General features: G+C 32.9%; 1 long non-coding RNA gene across 1 annotated transcript in view; it reads right to left on the reverse strand.

Annotated features, from left to right (window-relative positions):
• The window catches only part of LOC141911269 (uncharacterized), a 64161-nt gene that overhangs the window by 17666 nt on the left and 25323 nt on the right, over positions 1-21172 (reverse strand). Inside the window, exon 2 of the long non-coding RNA XR_012619994.1 lies at positions 6565-6685. This is a non-coding gene — a long non-coding RNA (uncharacterized LOC141911269). The remainder of the gene's footprint in view (positions 1-6564; positions 6686-21172) is intronic.

Below are 21172 nucleotides of genomic sequence, written 5' to 3' on the forward strand. Positions count from 1 at the left end.
TTCGAGAAAAGGTATGGGGATACGGAAGTGGTGGCTTCAGCCTTCATCAATTGTGCCCTAAGTTGGCAGAACATCCGACCGGACGCTCCAAAGGAGCTCGATAGATTCTCTATTTTTCTGATGGAGTGTCTCCACGCGGTAAGGCACATCGACGGTGTCAAGGTACTCGAGTATTCGGCGAATATCAAGCCCTTGGTGGCAAAACTGCCCTTTTATCTGCACGATCGCTGGAGGAGTATCGTCGCTACGATTAAAGATCGGGGTCAGCCTATTAGGTTTGATGATTTAGTTTAACTTTGTACGCCGTGAATCATCAAAAGCGAATGACCCGATGTACGGACGCGGAGCACTTGTTTCGAAATTCAGTAAAAGGCCTGAGCCCGCGTCGAAACCTACTCGCTCAGTGGGTTCGTACTTCGTTAGTCAAGAACCAAATAGAGGTCGCTGTGACTCTATCTCCCCCATCACGGAGTCTACCACAAGACGAAGGTGAATAAAATTCGACTTGTATTTGATGGATCGGCTTTTTGTGGCACGTCCCTCAACAGTAATCTGTTGTAAGGGCCCCACTTGACGAACACTTTGGTTGGAGTGTTACAGCGTTTCAGAGAAAACAAGATCGGCCTGATGGCGGATATTGAACAGATGTTTCTTCGCGTCATGGTGCCCGAGAAGGACAGGGACCTACTGCGTTTCCTGTGGTGGCCGGACGCCAATATCGAATCCCAACCGAAGGTCTATCGCATGACACGACAGCTGTTCGGCGCCGTTTCGTCGCCCAGTTGCGCTAACGCCGCTCTCCGTCAGACGGCTACCGATAATCGAAGCTATTTCGATCCAGAAATCGTCGACTCCATGTTTCGCAGTTTTTACATGGATGACTATCTCAAATCGGTAGATTACAATGAAAGAATGGTAATAGAACAGGTAGTGGCCCTCTGTAAAAAGGGGGGCTTTAACCTTCGCGGATGGGCGAGTAACCAGTTGGAAGCAATCAAATCGTTGCCCAGTGATCTTCGTGCCTCAACAATTAACGAAGTAGATTTGGATTTCGAGCAGGCGCAGGAACGGGCCCTAGCGATATCCTGGAACCTAATCGCGGATACCCTCGTGTTTAACCGTTCGATTCCGAATCGGCCGGCTACGCGGCGGGGGATCCTGTCTGTTATAAGCTCCATTTATGATCCGCTGGGGCTTTTAGCTCCTTTCGTCTTGCCTGCCAAGGTTCTACTGCAGAAGCTGTGTCAGCGAAAGGCTGGATGGGACGATGACATGCAGCCCAAGGAATTATCAGAATGGCGCTCGTGGTTGCGAGAAGCTACCTATCTGGATAGGATAACCTATATCCTTGATAGCTTGAGGGGTTTCCTCTAGTATTTTTTTCGTGTTTAATATTCTATAATAACGGAACAGTTAAATATTAGATATTCAGACGGAGTTGTAGTTCTATTAATTCTATAATTGTTTAGTTTTAGTGCTAGAATCTAGATATAAGATTCAGAAAGTATTGGCATTTGACTGTTAACTCATAGATATAGATTGAAGACTTAACTTTAAGATTATCATTTAATCTGATAATGAATTGCATTAAATTTAGATTATTGCATTTTTGGTAATTTTCAGAATTGTTTCCAGTTTATATTTTATAGTGTACGATGGTATACTAGTTTCCGGCTGCAAGTGCCGGTCCGGTATCGACCCGTAATGATGGTGGTTGTAACCAGAAATATATTTATGACCAGCCGGGGTATTCAACCGATATCGTAATCGTCGGCTGCCAGTGCCGAGTATCTTGTTCGTCGTCGACTGCTAGTGCCGAGTGTCTGGTTCGTCGTTCATCATCGTTCGTCGTTAGTCGGCTGCCAGTGCCGAGTGTCTGGTTCGTCGTTCATCATCGTTCGTCGTTCGTCGGCTGCCAGTGCCGAGTATTCGTATTCCTCGTTGTGCGAATTATGATTTAAGTATCACATCCGATGTACATAGTGTTATAAACTTACATTCGTTTTTGAAATCCGGCTTCCGTTTTTTGGTATTGAGGCATCCGGTCACATTACTCGTGACAAACTGCATTAAAGGATGATGAATATCCGCCGTGCAAGCAATTAATTACATACCGTAACGCGAAAACAAACGCCGCGCTTATAAACCGGCTTTCTTGAATTTTGAAACCGGAATGCATGAATATGGTTCAACCTACGCTCGTAGGTACAAAGCACACAAAGACTGATAAAGCCTTCCTCAAATTTTCCGCCAAAACGGTTCACAACCACGCTTATGGATTAGGCCTACCGAACCAATGAGAGACTAAATAATGTCTAGCCCCTGAACTTCCTTGAACAAAAATAATAAACTATATGTTCCATATGAAAAATAAATGTCTTTTATTATCATTATACTCTATCTTAATATGAAATAATAACATAGATAAGTTAGTGTTTTGGTTGTGTAACCAAACGAGCGTCGAAACGACAGTAGAAGCGAAGATGTATCAAGCGGGGCTCTACGCACTCCTACGTGAACTATGTAACGTTGCGTACATAGTTCACGACGGGATTTAGGTCAATTTCTTGGATGTTACTATCAGTTAGGCGTTATGCGTTTTCCGATTCGGTATTTTTATTAGGCGTTTTTCGAATACCGATTTCTGACACCGTTTTCGCATTTTCTAATCGTGTATCTATTGTTTCAACGACGTGTTAATCAGCATACCGGGGGACTCTTTGAACATATGAAATATTTTGAAATACCGTATTAATTTTTTGCCACTATGTCATTCATATATTTCAACTCATAAACTTTCGGAGGATTTTATTAAAGAAAAAGCCGTAAAGCCTTCAAATGATCGCACATGCACCATCGGCTCCGCTAGTGCTTGAAATGGAAATTATAGTATCTCGTACGATGATGAGTGATCGAAAATAAAAGATGAAATCTCAATCATTCGATTCTTTCAAAGAAATTCATTGGAAATGTGGATTGGAAATAAACTGAATTTTTTATAACCTCATTTCACATGTTGCCTCTCCCTGAACGTAACTACACTAACTATGATCGTTGTGATCTGCGTGCTGGCTACAAATGCACACAGATCACATTAAACTATGGTGGCTGATTCGGGCCACATTAAAATCAAATTAAAATGACACTCAGTCTCCACCAATTTTTTTCTAATTCTTCATTTTTTGTTTTAACGCATCGTTAAAACAGGAGTGAATCCATAAGCTCGAACAAAAAGTAATTTCATCATATTCTTATCTCCATAGCTCCATGTTCAGTTTGAATATAGAGTTTAGAATAGTTTTTTTAATCATACATCCGGATATTAAGCAAGTAAATGTGCAACTAGATCCATGCCTCAAACAGACGAGCAGGAAATCAGAAATCAGTGCTCTGTGGTATCGGGTGATCACTCGGGAAACAGGAACGATCACTGGCAGCGATCACTATGAGAGAATAGGGAGTCTTGTGATCTTGTGAATGTTCATTCATTAAAAAGAACCAGTGAAACAGGAGCGAATCATTTAATCTGCTTTTTTCGATGCGAACCACCATGTCGATCTCGACCGTCACCTGCTACCATATACGAACTTGCTATTCGCATGCCACAACAAAAACATCAATCTTAGCCGCTAAAAATTAGCCTTGATATTTATTTTGATAGACGTCTGCAATGAAATGAAAATTGCCTGGTCTCGCTTCGGGAGCGTTCATCTAAGTTCCAGCTTCTGTAAATACCCTTACGGTGCAGGGTTTTTTCCACAATCGATTTTCATTCCCTAAAAATCTAAAAGCCAGTACCTTCCAAATTTGAACAAACATTGATTGGTAAATTTTCTACTGTTCGATAGCGTCTGTATGTTCATGTGTACACTCAATATATCTCCTGCATTGGGCGATGACCATTTATCGCTTATTCAACGTGGATCGTTAAAAATTCAGTTACGATTGGATAAAGATTTACCGACCAATGTAAATTTAGTTTTACTCGCCGTGTTTGACGAAGTTTTGGAAGTCGCTGAAAACAGAGACATTACCATCGATTTTTAAAGGCGTTCGATATTTTATAGTTCATTTTTAAACATGTTATACACAAATCAGATTTTAGAATTAATGAAAAATGACGAATGTATAAAACCTCGATTCAAAGGTGTTTTTCCATGCGATATGATGCCTGCGGTAAATGGTTTGAGACCCTATGGTTTCATTGTAATAACTATAATTCGTACGAACCGGGTACGCATTAGTTAAGCATATTTATAATCGGATCTAAAATCGGATTTTTCTTTGACTCTTTTGGCAAAACGCCGAATTTTTATAATGAAATCTTAACGAACTATATGCACGAAAATTGTAAAATATGGTATTATAACTCTATCCAATATCAAAATGTTATGTCTGATAATTGTGGTTATTACGCGATGTTTGTACAACTATTATTATGTCACGGAATGGAATATGAATGAAATGGCAAAGTATTTTTCGAAAAAATACCAAGGAAAATGATGAGATTTTTACAGACTATATTGTAAATTATTTCATTCCGATATAATCGAATAAAACATAAAGTTTTTGTTTTTTACACTTACCTAGGACTTGATTGTAGACTTAGTTGAAGGTGATCTAAATGACGCGTCTCGGTTGTACTTACTTTTGTACTCGGCTGTGCGTATTTTGCTCTCGAAAATATCGACGATACGAAAACAGTCTCGAGGATTGAAATTGAAGTGAAAATGATGGGTATTCCTTACCCTTATATACTTACGTATGGTAGTTTCAAACTCTGCGGGGTGCGGCGGGGGTTCACTAATGAATGAAGTAAGCGTGTCCCATATCAGGTGACACGTTTTTATTACATAATTTTGTTTTCTTCACAGTCTTAGAATCCTGTTCAACGGTGGATTTCGTCAAAGCATTTGATAAGGCACAACATCAGCCGTTACTAAATAGGCTATTAGGAAACAGTATCAATGATAGGACGCCCAAATGGCTCGACTTCAAAATTGCTATCAATTGGTTCAGAGCAAATAAACTCACGCTCAATATAACAAAATCTGCTGGACTTTGTACCAAACCACATCATGTAATATTGACAATCCCATCATAAAAATAGAAAATAGCCAAATCGAGTTAATCGTCATGTGCATAAATCTTTAGGACTGCTGATAGATAATATGCTTGCTTTTGAAAGTCACATGAAATTTCTTTGTTCGAAGCTGAATAAAAATATTTATCTATTAAAGTGCGTGAAAAATCTTTTACCAAGCTGGTCAAAGCGATTACTTTATTTTGATCAGTTGCATGAACTCACATATAGCATACTATTTATCTCTCTGGGGTCCATTAATCTCAAAAATCAAATTGATGTTTTAACCGAATTACATAAGAAAGCTATTCGTGTATTTGGTTGTGCTGAATACAGCGCACCGACTTCGCCTCTTTTTAAAAAGTTCAAGATTCCGAAATTTGAAGATATGATAAACTGTAGGACTTATCAAACTTGCATGTGGATTTGTGAATAACCAACTTCCGCAACCAATTCTAAATCTATTTAATAGATCATAGATATAATACCAGAGCTCGAAACCACCCTAGAATCCAGGCCCCAAAAAAACTAGCATTATCAATAAGTCATTCCTCTTTAAAGTTCGTTCAATTTGGCAAAACCAACCTGTACTCATTACATTCGCTCCAACTATGAGACCCCTCGTAAGAAGTTCAATGGATATATTTCTAACCGATATCAATATTGAGTTTAAGGTACTTGTTTATAATGTACACTCAGGGAGACTTCTGCATGTAATAAATTCATCTTCATTCTTCATCGTCATCCCTTTTCAAGTGTTTTTTTTCTTTCATTTGTTCATGTTTATTTCAAGGTGTTCGAACATCCTATTGGATATACAGTCTTTATGGCTCCACCTCATTGTCTGTAACCTATTTTGTTATTTTCAATTTTACATATTGATGGTGACAAATAGACAACCATGTAATATACTATACTATGTTCCCGGTATCCGCTAACAAAATGCAAATGGCGAACATTTCACCGTGACGAAAAAAGACATAGCCTATATATTTTTGAATGATAAAGTAAATCATCTAGAAAATTATCATATTGTTACGACTCAAGAAAGGGTCACCAATCTTTGATCGTCATCTTAAATTTCTACGCAGTGCCGCACGAGGTGAGTGAAGTATTTAACACAGCTCGTTTAGCAATCCCGTATCCATCCTGGTTCTGAACGAGTAAACGATGAAATATCTTCCGTAGCCTTTGCATTCGAGTGACGAGGTGTCGTTAGTTGTCGTCCATTGCGCACGAAACAACGACAAACATATCTGATAGTATTAGCAGAATGGAAGGTAGAACGTATTAACTAAAAATCATCAAAATAACCTTAGGGAAAACGTGATATCTTAGTCTATCGCACGCGTTTCCGTGCATGTGAATATCTGTTCGTCGGTGATATATTATTTATCATATTCTTTGAAAATCAAATCAATCAAATAAAATCACATATGATTAAACAAACTTATTTCTCTATTTTTGCACATTATACAAACCTCCAAATTGGAAATTGTAGCTCGCATTCTAATGTGTGGGTGGATAGATTGGAGCTTCTCTAAAAGCCATTTCTTGGCCTTGGTATACTGGAATCGTTAGGCTCTTCAAGCGTTTTTGAACCTGTTCAACAGAAAAATATGAAAAATCGAACTGTAGTAAATGCCGTTTCAAGAAAATTGGCTGAATGAAGTGAATTTGAACTTAACTTGATAATGGGAAAAGTGAAATAGATACCGGTCATATCCAGCGTAAAAGCTATGTCGTTTTACGCCTTTTGCTTTTTTTACACGGCCCCTCACACGACACTTCGAAGAAACATGGCTTTTTCGACCACATTTCCACCAATGTGTCCTCTTTCTGGGTATCCCATGCCACCGGGGCCACCGTTTTGGCTGTAAGTAATTGGACTCGAAGCGATGTGTCGCTAGTAGCCGCACACTAGGTGATTTGCTGCCGATTATCGGCCTGCTGAATACTGAGCGATCTTGTCGCCGGTGACGATTTGTAGGCCGACAATGTTCGAGAGCGGCCGCGCTCTACGCGATTTCGTCAAAACATGCGCTTTAAAGGGTAAAATGTACCGATGTTTCCTCAATTTGCTCAATTGACGACTCAAACAGTGAGACACGATTGAGGGAGAAAGACATTTTAGAAATTCATAACAGTGGGAAGTCATTAAGCCTTACTTTCCCAGGGGTTTCTTTACATATGGCAGAACCGGGAGCATATGTTCATTGGCTCTCAGCCTTTGAAAATCAGACGCTTACAAATTATAGGGGGATTTGCATGTTTTTGTATTTCGGCATGGGAAGTAATGGAGTGACATCAATCTACATTGATCAACATAACAAGCCCTGTCATATTTTCGCATTAAAACACGATTTAACTAAAAACGTTTTTCTTGAATGTGTTAGTCTCATAATGACGGGCAATTTGACGGAGAAATCAATTCAAATTGTTCGAGATGGTTTTCTACAGCGAGGTAAATAACGCCGTAAAGTCGCACGTATTTCTCTACCCGTCAGTACATAGATGTAGAAATTCACTGCCCAATTCCAACGATAAATCGCGTCGGCTATTTTAAATTCTATCTGTGATTGCGAGACGTTCGGATTGACCCAAGACTTCACCCAAATTATGTTGGCCGGTAAACTTAGCAGTAAGAAAAGTGCACACGTAGCGACCACCATTACAGATACCGATGAAGACGACTGTATTTTCTGCAAGCGATAAAACATTAAAGACACAACTATAAGAATCGTGGAGATAATCATCGCTGAGCATGGTATGAATAGAATGCAAATAATTTGAAGTGCTTGGTTTACGGTTCGATCCGTTGTGTGAACACAACCAGTTCCCGGGATATACAGTACATCGCTCGCATCAGAAGCGACTATACTGACTTGTACAAACATGTATACCAGAGAAAATAGTTTGGCCGTCTTTGAATTCCGTGGTCCACGGAACGGGAACCCTACGATACAAACTCGTTCTATAGATATTATACAAAGTAGGTTCGGACCTGATGACGATAGACATGAGTAAATTACTAATACCAATTTACAAACAGAATCAGAGCGGTGAATATCGATCAAAATAGTTCTGTTTACGTGGTAATAAACTGCATTGAGATACATTAATGAAAAAAGACGATGAAACCACTATCAGAAACAGCGAGAATAAGAAACAAATTGCCGTAGAGTTGTTTACGATATTTAGGTGTTAGCATCAGCATCACAATCAATGCATTACCGACTAAACCAAACGACAAGAAACATATTGACACCTGTACTCGCTACGAATGCTGTAGGATACCGCCTCCGATTTAGAAACTTTACATCAACAATTGTCAGACTTTTTAGTCGTATAGCATTCGAGTGATTTGTCGCCATTTAATCTAAAAGCCACCGTTACTTTGTTACTTAATTCTTACCGTAACGATTTCATGACTTACTAAAAGCTTTAAATGCGAAATATATAGCTACAGAATTTTATTACAATCCTTTTAAGCTTCCAAACGCCTAACGCATCATGTGGTTAAATTTCGATAGGGTTTTGAAAATGTTTGCAATACCAAATAAGACGAATACCTGGCTCACCATCATTCATTTGCATCTAACTCGAAAACAAATTTTGCAGAAAGGATTATTCATTTAAAAACAATTTGGAGGTTTATACTTTAGTTATCGCCTCTGGCACTTTTAAAGCAGTTAAATCTCTAAACCTCCTACGACTCATTCATTACATAACCGATTACATTCAAATTTACTTAATGTCCTTACCCCCACACCCAAAAAATATGGACTATCGGGAATTTGACTGACCACTGCGTTCATTGGATGGGGCTCAACAGAAATTTTACGTTTATACGGGCCTTATACCAGTAATTGGAATATGCCGTTTTCAGATCAGAGGTCGAGACACCACTCATCACCACAAGTATTTTTTTTCCTAATAAATGGGGGAGAATGAACAACATACAGAAAACAATAATGTTAATAAAAATCAATATTATTGCCCATATTGTAAAAAAATTCATCGATAAATCTCAAAAATCGCGCCATGAAAAAACTGAAAATCATACAAAAAATGTTATAGATTTTGAGACACCAGAAAATTCCAATGAAAGAAAAGAGCGATTAGATGATATGAATGTGGATGAAATAAAATGTGAAGTTTGTAAATAATTTATAGTAAAAAGGAATTATAAAAGACATATCAAATCACAAAAACACCATCAAAATTTGAGTAATAATGTTTTAGGAATAGATTATTTCGATGATAAACCTCAACAAGTAAAAAAACCAACTTCAAAAACTAAATCCATTTCAAATAAACCTTACATGGAAAATGTTAGAAATTATATCGATTCACTAGAAATAAAAGATACAATTGAAATTTTAGAAACATTACATAGTAAAATTGGCCCTGCAGCTATAATATTTAGATTTTTTGAAGGAGCAACAATAGAAGATTATAGTAAATTTATTGAAATAATGGAAAAAATAATGGACTTTATTACAGATGTTGAATATCCAAAAATTAGTATCTCTGGGAAAGTAAGTTTTATAAAGTCAGAAGATAAAATGGATTATAATATTCAAACACTCTCTGAAGAAATAATTTCAAAAACACAAATAAAAGAGAAGTTAGAAAAAATATTTAATGAATTTAAAAGTCATATTGAAGGGAGATATTTTGAGGGTTCTGGTTTAACATTGAATGAAATCATATTTTTAGATTTAAATGTTTATAATACAAAAAGGAATAAAACATCAAAAAGTAATACAATGTTTAAAAATGATTCAAACTTTACAACAGATAAGGATATCAAAGCATCATCTTATATTAAATTACCATTTACAACAAAAGCAGTAATAAATGTTTAAAATGAAGATAATAAATGTTTTCTGCGGTCGATTATAAGTTGTTTACACCCAACTCAGGAAAATGTTTGTAGAATAACAGATTACCGGAAATATGAAACATTATATAAAATTGATCAATATCCAGTAACTATAAAAATGATTCCTACAATAGAAAAAGTTAATAATTTAAAAATAAATGTATTCGAATTAATGCAATAACCAGAGACAAAAGGTGAAAATATTAAAGATTATACATTAGAAGCTTTATATTTAACAGAATATAATGATGATGAAAATGTTATAGATTTATTATACTATAAAAAGATGAAAATGAACATTTACCATTTTTCTCGATGGCGGCCATTTTGTAATAAAATAATACAATTAGAAAATGATTTTGCAAAATTATTAAACAAAAATAAAAGAATAGTTATGACAAAAGAAGATGAAATTGATTTCAATTGTGCAACTCATTGTGTTTACTGTTAAAAACGTTTTTATTCATTTGATAAAAAAGTTAGAGATCATGATCATTTAAATTCAAAATACCGCGGAGCTGCTCATGAAGATTGTAATTTACAAGCTAAGAAAGTTAATTTCGTACCAATATTATTTCATAATTTATCAGGTTATGATACCCATCTATTTATAAAACAATTATCAGGAAAATTGGGCGCAATTAATCAAGAAATAGACGAATATAATGCTATGAATGATACAAATGTAAGAAAATATGATTTTAAACTATTAGCTAAAACATCTGAAAATTATATTTCATTTCAATTTGGTTGCATTAGATTTTTAGATTTATATAGATTTCTAGCAAGTTCTTTAGATAATTTAGCAAAAAGTTTAGTTGATAATGATTTTGTAATAACTCGATATTATTACCCAAATGAACAAGATTTTAAATTATTGAGATATAAAGGCGCAATTCCTTATTCATTTTATAAAACACATGATGATTTTAATGTAACAGAATTATTAAAAGATCAATTTATGATCAATTAAAAGAGGAGTATGTGACAGATGAAGTGTTTAATAGAACATTAAATATTTGGAATCACTCTAAGATAGAAAATCATGGTGAATTAGTAGATTTATACTTAAAATCAGATGTTATGATATTGACATATTTGAAAAATTTAGAGAAGTTAATTTGAATCATTTTAATGTTGATCCTTGTTATTGGTACTCTAGTCCTGGTTTAACCTGGTTTAGCCCAACTGTTCACATGGCCAAAAAGGACAGAATTTCAGTCCCAGATGATTTACCGATAACATCAGTCTAATAATGCTACCTATTAACGAGTATTATCTACCCTATACTTATTCATCATCGACATTTTTAATAATAAAAAATGTCAATACTTTGATGTAAACTCTACTGTAGAGTTTGAAAAGCAACATTTTTTCAATCTGTGCTTTAAACATTCGTAGTTGTAACAGAAATTTTGATACATTTTCATATTTTTTGAGCAATTTAAAAACTAACTTTTCTATTTTCGGGTTAACCGAAACCTGGACTAGCGAACTTCATGATAATGGCAGGCTGTATAATCTCCCAGGTATGAAAAGTGTTTTTAAGTGTAGAAAAAATTGTCAGGGAGGAGGTTTGGCCCTATTTTTCAAAGAAAGTTTTAATGTGAAACTTAGACCAGATCTATCCGAGGATAGAAATACTTTTGAATGTCTATTTATTGAATTGATTCTTGAAAAAAAAATTAATTAATTGGTCTGATCTATCGACCACCCGGACAAAGCATAAATGGCTTTAATAATGAATTAATTCCACTTTTAGTGAAACTTAATAGAGAAGACAAAGTATGCTATCTTATGGGCGATTTCAATATCGATTTACTACAAGTTAACGCCCACAGACCAACTGATAACTATTTAGAAAATATGACTTCATTTGGGTTCATTCCATTAGTTGATAAACCTACAAGAATCACTCCCACATCCTCGACGCTTATAGATAATATTTTTTGTAACGACATTCGCCATGTGTTTAGTACGGGTATTATTTGTACCGATATTTCGGATCATTTTCCTATTTTTACTGTCTGTAATCACGTCGAGCCCAAAATTGACCAAGAGGTGACTTCGAACAGAAACTATTGTGAACGTAACATTTCAAAATTCAATAGAGCTCTTCTGGTCACTGATTGGTCGGATATCTATAGTAATGCAGACCCACAACTCTCATACAGCGCATTTAACACTAAATTCATGGAATTATATAATGAATGTTTTCCTTTTTCAATTCCCCGTAAAATAAACGAAAATAAATTACATAAACCGTGGTTATCATCTGGATTATTGAAATGTATTAAACACAAAAATCGCTTGTACAGAAAATCTTTGCGTAATAGATCACATTTGAAAAATTATTTGAATTACAAAAGTACCTTGTCTCGTACACTCAAATATGCCGAGAAAAAGTATTATGAGACTAAATTACTTGCAGCCAAATCCGACTTGAAAAAATCATGGAATATCTTAAACAGTCTAATTGGAAAATCTTCCAATGATCGGTGTAGATTACTTGCTCTTTCAAAAGGAACGGTATCGTTGTAAACGGCTATGAAAATATCGCTAATGAATTTAATTCTTTCTTTGTAAATATTGGTAGCAACCTAGCCAATCAAATACCAGATACAGGTGTCCACTTCAGTGAATATCTGACAGATCCAGTAAATGAAAACTTTTTCTTTTTCCCGACCCACCCTGATGAAATCAGTCAGATTGTAAATGATTTCTCACCCAGCAAAGGCGCTGGTGCTGATGGTTTGTCTGTAAAAGTAGTTAAGAAAATAATTGATTCTGTAAAATACCCGCTAACTCATATATTTAACTGTAGCTTAAATTCCGGTATAGTGCCGGCTGAACTGAAGGTAGCGCGAATACGTCCACTCTATAAAGCTGGCAATAATGACTCTTTTGATAATTACAGACCGATATCCGTACTGCCTTGCTTTTCTAAAATTCTCGAAAAGATAGTGTATAATCGATTAACCGAATATTGTAACAAGTTTCATATCATTCAACCAAACCAGTTCGGCTTTCGAAAGAACCATTCAACTGCCATGGCCTTAACATTGATAACTGATGAAATTTCACAAAATTAAGAAGAAAACAAATCAACTATTGGGGTATTCTTAGATTTATCAAAAGCCTTTGACACCGTTGATCACGAAATCTTATTAAGAAAATTATGTTTTTATGGAATAAGAGGCATCTCTAACAACTGGTTTGAAAACTATTTGAAGAATAGAAAACAATTTGTTCAAATTCAAAATTATAAATCCTCGTTATGTACCGTTAAAGCTGGAGTACCCCAAGGCTCAATTTTAGGTCCCTTGCTTTTTTTATTATATGTAAACGACTGTATTAAATTTTCTAATGTGTTAAAACTTATATTGTTTGCCGATGACACAAATGCCTTTTATAGTGACATTAATTTATACAGATTAGTACGTACAGTAAACATTGAATTATCAAAATTGTATACCTGGTTTCAAACAAACAAGCTGTCATTAAATGTAAAGAAGACGTCATTTATGGTGTTCGGTAAACTATTGAAACATAACTTGAGAATATCAATTAACAATATAGAGATCAAACAAGTCAATGTCACAAATTTTCTTGGAGTTTTTATTGACAGAAATCTAACCTGGGACGATCAAATAAAATCAGTTGAAAAAAAAGTTTCTTGAAGCATTGGTATAATAAATAGAGTAAGATATAAGCCGCCAGTGAGTTCTCTTCGTACCCTTTATTTGTCGCTTATTGATCCTTACCTCCAGTATTGTAACTTAGTTTGGGGACGAAATTTTGAAAATAAACTTCAGCCATTAATTGTATTGCAAAAAAGAGCTATCAGGCTAATTTCTAATTCCTATTATCTTTACTTTAATCAATCGAAGTGGTTAGAAAAATATATAGATTTCAATACTCAACAGAGAACCATATCAAAAACAGATTTTGAAAAAGATTTCTTCAAATTAATGAATACATTCTGGGCATTTTTGTCTATCATATCTTGGTAATAGATCTTCATTAAGTTCTTGGTATTTTCTTACGTTTTCTTTATGTTTTATTGTTTAATTATGTAGATTTAAATTACTTGTTGTAATAATCAATTTGCAATATTTGCAATAATATGTTTTTCTTACTAATTCATTATATTGTTTTTCCAACTTTTCAAGTGTTTCTTCATTATCTGGTAACGTTTTCTCATATTTTATTTTTTCTAATATTTTATTTTTTCTTTCATTAAATTCTGTTTCAAATTTCCTAGAAATTTTATCTATATGTACTTTACAAAATTGAAGATTCTCCCAATCTTCTATATTTTCGGGCTATATTCTATTCGACAAGGCTCACAGAAATGATCTTTTATATCATTCTTATCAAAGAATAAGAAAGGTCTTTTCCAAATAATTTCAGATTCAACTTCAACAGAATTACTATTACTTTCGTTACTATCAACATTAACCTTTGTGTCATTAATTTTACACTTCTCTGAATGTTTTTTAACATAATTTCTTGAAAATAATTTATTACAATTTGGGCAGTTTAGTTTAGGGGGTTTATAATTTTTATCATGTTATTTCATATGTCGAGCCATATTACTTTTTCTTTGAAGTTCACCACAAATTTCACATCCTATCTTCTCATCTAATTAAAAGAATATAGAATATTTGTTGATTCTAGAAAACTGTTAAATTATAAATCACATAATTTACTAGTACAATTAGATAGAGAATTTAAGAATTGTTTAGATTTAAAATTAGTCAATATTAGTTTATGTAACTCTTTTCATAATATATCAGATAAAAGTCTAGAACATTTAATTTTTTCAATCTTTTACAAAAAAAAGGAATAAATGGTTTTTTATATATTTAAAACCAGGATTGTATAATTTAGATACATTAGCGCAAGAAATTAATAAAAAAGCTCGAGCTAAATTAGGAAGTGATTCCGGATTTAACATTAGATTTTCAAAAAGACATAGTTCTAATAAAATAAAGATTAGGTTAGCTCATGATGAACAATTTAAATTTACAGTAAGAAAACCTTTAGCTAAACTGTTAGGAATTAACCCCTGTGAAGCTGGCTCCCGGTTCCCGGTTCCTTATTCGGCTCCCGATTCAAAAACATTTTGAATCGGGAGCCGAATCGGGAACCGGGAACCGGGAGCCGGCTACTGGTTCGGCTACCTATTCAAAATGCTTTTGAATCGGGAGCCGAATAAGGAACCGGGAACCGGGAGCCAGCTTCACAGGGGTTTTAACCCAGATATTGTTACAGTAAACGCAGAAGGTAGATCAAACTTAATACCTTACACACACTTTTATATTACACTTTTGATCTCAACTATGATATTTACAACAATTGGTTTAGCTATATCAAATTCATTAAAATCTACGCCTACACCATATAAACCAGATAAACCACCAAATAATAATAATTCTATACAGGATAAAGTGAAAGATGGTTTGAAAAAATTAGCAAAATATTTATGGGAACTATCTAAAAAATTTGCTGCAGAAATTATTGCATCGATTGTTGGTTTTTAAAATCTGCTGGGAATATTCTTAACTTTGCTGCTGAACATGTTATCTTATTTTTAATTACAATTGTTAGTGCTATTATTTTTGGATTAGTGAATATGATCAAAAATAAATAATTAATTTTTTTGTTAAATAAATGAGTGGGAGTTATATAAATCCTTCTAAGAATTCTAGAATATCAAATGCTATTAAAGCAGAAAGATTTCATCATATAATTACTCATAATCCTTCAAATATTAACCCCGATGAAACTCTATATGTTAGAATCCCGAGATTAACACAAAATACTTTTTATGTTCCAAATAGTATTCATTTATCAGCCGATATAAAAGTAACTGGTGATAAAGATAATTATGTTGTTGATCATGTTGGGAAATATTTGATTAAAAAATTAACTACAAAAATTGGACCAGAAACAGTTTTCTCATTAGATGATTATAATTTATTTATGCATTATAAAGATTTATGGTTAACAAAAGAAAATTGAAAAAATATGATATTTCAAGGCATCCAATCCTTAAATCAAAATAAACTAAGATCTGAGGCACATAACGCAATAGTAGCTAATGACGTAGATAGTTTAATAAAAAAAGGTTTATGGTAGTAAATATAAAATTCCATTAGACTTTGAATTGATAAATAATAATGCACCTTTATATAAATATGCAATTCAAGAAGATATTATATTTGAGATAACATCTGCTCCTTTTAGTGAAATTGTGCTATCTAGCGTTGTTAAAGATATGGGATAGAAATTATCAAATATAATATATTTGATAATTTATATCCCATATCATATTCTAAACATATGTTTAGAATATGATACAGTAACTGATGATAATATTTCAAGCATAATTCAAACTCAATATAATCAAGGATTTTCATTATTATATGATTATATTGATAAATTCAAAATTGTAACATTTAATGCAAATGATGAAATAATTAATGAGAATATTAACTTCCCAAGAAGATCTAGTAAAGGTATATTAATATTTTTTACCATTGCAATATATTCTAATGGCGCAATAAATGTTGATAAGTATTATAATCCTGAAATAACAAAAGTAGAAATAACTATTGAAGGTATAGCTAATAAAATATTCTGTCAAGGAATGAGAATGATTGATCAATGGCCAGAAATTAGAAAACATTTTATGAATGAAAAAGTAAAATCATCTGAAGATTGTAATATTAATCAAATTGACTATTATACTGGTAATAAATATGCATTATGGTTAGATTTTAGAACAACTGAAGATAACTTATTACATGGTTCTGGTAAAAAATTACAAAATACAAAAGATGGAATACAATTATTCATGAAAAAGAAAAAAGGAAGCTTAAATTTCAAAATGCACATTTACATTATATCTGACGCGCAATTAAATATTATAAATTCTCAATTAGATAGTATTCAATATTAGAAATATTAAGTTAAAATGAACGATATATAAATGGGTGGTAAAAAAAACTCCTAATACTAAAGAACAATATTTAAGAAATTTATATTACAACCCTGAGAGTTCGGTTGCTTATTCTTCTACCAAAAATAAATGGCGTCAAGTAAAACAAGATAAATTAGATAAGATAATCCCACAAAATTTAGTTAAATATAAAGATATAAATGAATTTATGTTAGAAAAACCAACATATACAACACATAAAGAAATTGTTAGAAAATATAAAACTCGTAAAACTATGGTAAGTTATGTAGATCAACAGTGGCAAGGAGATTTAATTGATATGAAAAATGTTAAGAAAGATAATGATGATTATTGGTGGATATTGAATATAATTGATACTTTTAGTCGTTATGTATGGAGCTTCCCACTTTACAGAAAAGATGCTGTACAAACATCAAATGTTTTAAGAAAATTTCTTTCAGGTGGTAAACTAAAGCCAGAAAAAATTCAATTTGATGATGGAAAAGAATTTGATAATTCATCTGTTCATGGTCTCTTAGATTTTCATAATATTAAATTTTTTTTAACAAAATCGGATAAAAAAGCAGCAGTTGTTGAACGATTTAATAGAACATTGAGAACAAGAATGTCAAAATATTTGACAGCAAATAATACTTATAAATGGATTGATATTTTACCAAAATTGATAAATGGTTATAATAATTCTTATCATTCTTCTATTGGAATGAAACCTATTGATGCTAGAAAACCTGAAAATGCTGAAATTGTTTGGAATAATTTATATGGAGCATTTCTTGTTGATGATTTTGGTGAACCTAAATTTAAAGTTGGTCAAAATGTTAGAATTTTTAAGTATAAAAAGATATTTGAAAAAGGATACGATCGTAATTTTACTAGAGAAATATACAAAATAAAAAAGGTAATAACAACTAAACCATATGTCTATAAATTAGAAGATTTAGATGGTGAAGAAGTTGATGGATATTTTTATGAAGAAGAATTAAGTTTACTACTGAAAATCTAGAACAAGAATATAAAATTGAAAAAGTACTAAAAACAAAAACTGTTAAAAGAAAAAAATATTCTTTAGTAAAATGGGTTGGATGGCCAGATAAATTTAATGAATGGATATTATCAAGTAAAATTGAAAATATATAAATGAATAAGGAATTATTTATATTTGAACTTCATAATATGTTAATTTCTAGTGTAACAAATTGTGGAAAAACTTATTTTATATTAAATTTATTAGAAACTATTTTGATAATATAGTATTATTTTGTCCAACATATGAATTTAATCAAACTTATGATAGAAATATTACTAGAAATAATAAATTTATTGTATTAGATCCTAAAACAGTAAAAGAAAATTTAGATAATTGTATTAAAATAGCATTAGATATTTATAAAGGATCAAATACATTATTCATTATAGATGATTGTGCAAATTTACATGATTCAAAAATTAAAGAGAGTGAATTATGCTATTTAGCTTTCTCTGGGAGACATTTTGGGATAACAACGTGGGTTTTAAATCAAAAATATAATTCAATTGTGAAAGATTTTAGGGAGAATATTAGATTTTTAGTATTATTCTATAATAAGGATAGAAAATCAATGGAAAATGCACTTGAGGAAAATGATATAATTCCAAATGATTTACATAATGAATATATGGATAAATTGAAAATAATAAAAGATCAAAATTACTATTTCGATTACAACACCCATTTGAATATGAATTTATTTAAATTCAACTAGCTTGTTAATCTATTACATATTTAGTTACATTCTAGTTGAATTCTAGTTATTGGTAGTTGAAACAAAAATCAAATAAAATTCAACAATATTTTAACTAGCTTTTTAATCTAGTATATTTTTAGTTACATTCTAGTTGAATTCTAGTTATTGGTAGTTGAAAAAAAAAATAAAATTCAACAAAAAATAAATAAAACTAACAATATTTCAACTAGCTTGTTAATCTAGTATATTTTTAGTTACATTCTAGTTAAATTCTAGTTGAAGTCTAGTTGCAACAACACAACTAATTTGTTTCTAACATTTTCAAATATTGAAAGTAAAAATTTTTCTATAATAAATGAGTGAAGTGCGAGAGGTGAAAGAATTAACTGTGTAGAAAAAACCGAGAACTCAGAAACAAATTTAATGGTCTCGGCAATTAGGAATTAAATCACAGGAATATAAAAAAGCTGTAAAAGAAAAAATAAGTAATAAAAATGTTAATAAAAATGGTGAAAATATTGATATTTCTACTCCTTCTAATAATAGAATATTTGATAAATATCTATATTTTACAACTGGATTTGTAATTGTATTCATTTTGATTGGGTGTAGTTGGTATAAGAAATCAAATAAAATTTATGATATTAATAATTCTGAAACTACTGCTATTAAAAATGAAAATACTTCTGAAATTCCAAAATTCACAATAAAAGAATGGATTAATATTTTAGAAAAAAAGCAAAAAAATAATTTTTTTAAATTAATTGAATATCACCATGTGGGTGCCGTACGGCACCATCTCACTACTTTTGTCTATCACTGTGTGGGTGCCGTTTATGGTACCATCTGCGCGGAGTAATTGGATTGTCCAGATAAGTCATTTCGGATTCTAGATATTCATTATTTTTATTATCAATTTATTTTTTTAATCAACAATTTCTAAATCATGATGACCGTCTTCATTTTTTCAATGATATATTATTTTAAATCCTTCTAAATCTTATAATTCCTCTGTACTCAATGAAGCCCATTTATCAGGTTAAAATACTTTAATTCCGCGATGTACTAACATTACAGTAGCTTAAATTCGCTGATTCTTTCTCTCCATATTTAGTTTTTATCTTTTCTAATTTTAATATTTTATGTTCAATTCCTTTTGTAACATCAACTAACTTTTTTATTTCAAATTGTTTTTTTGCTGGTTTTATTCTGTTATTTATTGTTGCTAAGAGTGCGTTTCTATCTCCCATTTATTAAGAAAAAAAATTACTTGTGGTGATGAGTGGTGTCTCGACCTCTGATCTGAAAACGCCATATTCCAATTACTTATACCTTCATGACGCAGTAGAAGTAGAATGATTCTTTGGTGATAATGTTCATTTTCTGTTCATATATCCTCACATGAAAAGACCGGGACAACCAACAAGAGAGCCAAACCAATCTTAGCTACCCAAAAGACGCACTACATTAAAAAAATCCATCGTTTTAAAAGGATATCCAAGATGGATGGTCACCCTGGCGGTCGTACTTCACAGCCGATGACCTCGTCAATCTTCAGTTGCAGGTCGTTTCGTGCTGACAGGAAATTCAAGATGGCTGCTCTAGTGGCCATATCTTATGGCTAACGAAGTTTATTTTCAATTGGGATGGATATCTCACATACCCCAAACCTCCCATTAAGTTTAAAAATTCATCAGGAACTGCAAGCTGTATCGTGCTAAAAATATATTGAAGACGGATGACCACCCCATATTTGAAAGCCGATGACCGCCATATTCAATTGGGATGGACAGCTTACCTACCCTGATCCTCACATTTCCTCTTGAAGAAATCCAACAAGAATCGCAGTGGGCTACATCTTGGAAACAAGAAATTCTAGATGGTTTCCCTGGCGGCCATATTTGATCACCTAATATCGTTATTTGCAATAGCGGTGGACTGGACATTTCACCTTTGAACCCAATCTTCAAGCTAATTTCTAAAAGAGTCCATCGGGAATTACAGACTGTATCGATGTGTCGAATTCAATTCCATCCACACATCTGAGGGCCAAGCTTAGGCCTATGCAATGTTACTGTTGGGAAAGGAGGCAATTAAGATTCGACTTATTAAAAACAGCACGGATGCCTATTGAAATAACATTTTACATTACAATTTACAGTTTTTCTTAGTTAGTTGTTCCTGTTTGCATTGTGCACGCGCCGGTTTATTATTGTTTACATCTAACGTCACCAACAGCTGGTAAAACCGAGGCACGCTGTCGAACATCTTGACTGATTCATATACTATAAATGCTTACCATGAAAAAACCACGTGGAAAAAAGCCCGAAATACATAAAGAATTCAACGCTGTCGCCACAACGATTAATTAGATCATACGCTATGTAGCAATGGAAGATAAACTTCGTCAACAATGATACAACGACAGTAGCGCGATTTACCCGCCTAAATGACTTAGGAAGATCAACTTTGGCAACACAATTTGAGAA

Source organism: Tubulanus polymorphus, chromosome 9 (assembly GCF_964204645.1).
Source record: "Tubulanus polymorphus chromosome 9, tnTubPoly1.2, whole genome shotgun sequence".
Taxonomy (NCBI): domain Eukaryota; kingdom Metazoa; phylum Nemertea; class Palaeonemertea; order Tubulaniformes; family Tubulanidae; genus Tubulanus; species Tubulanus polymorphus.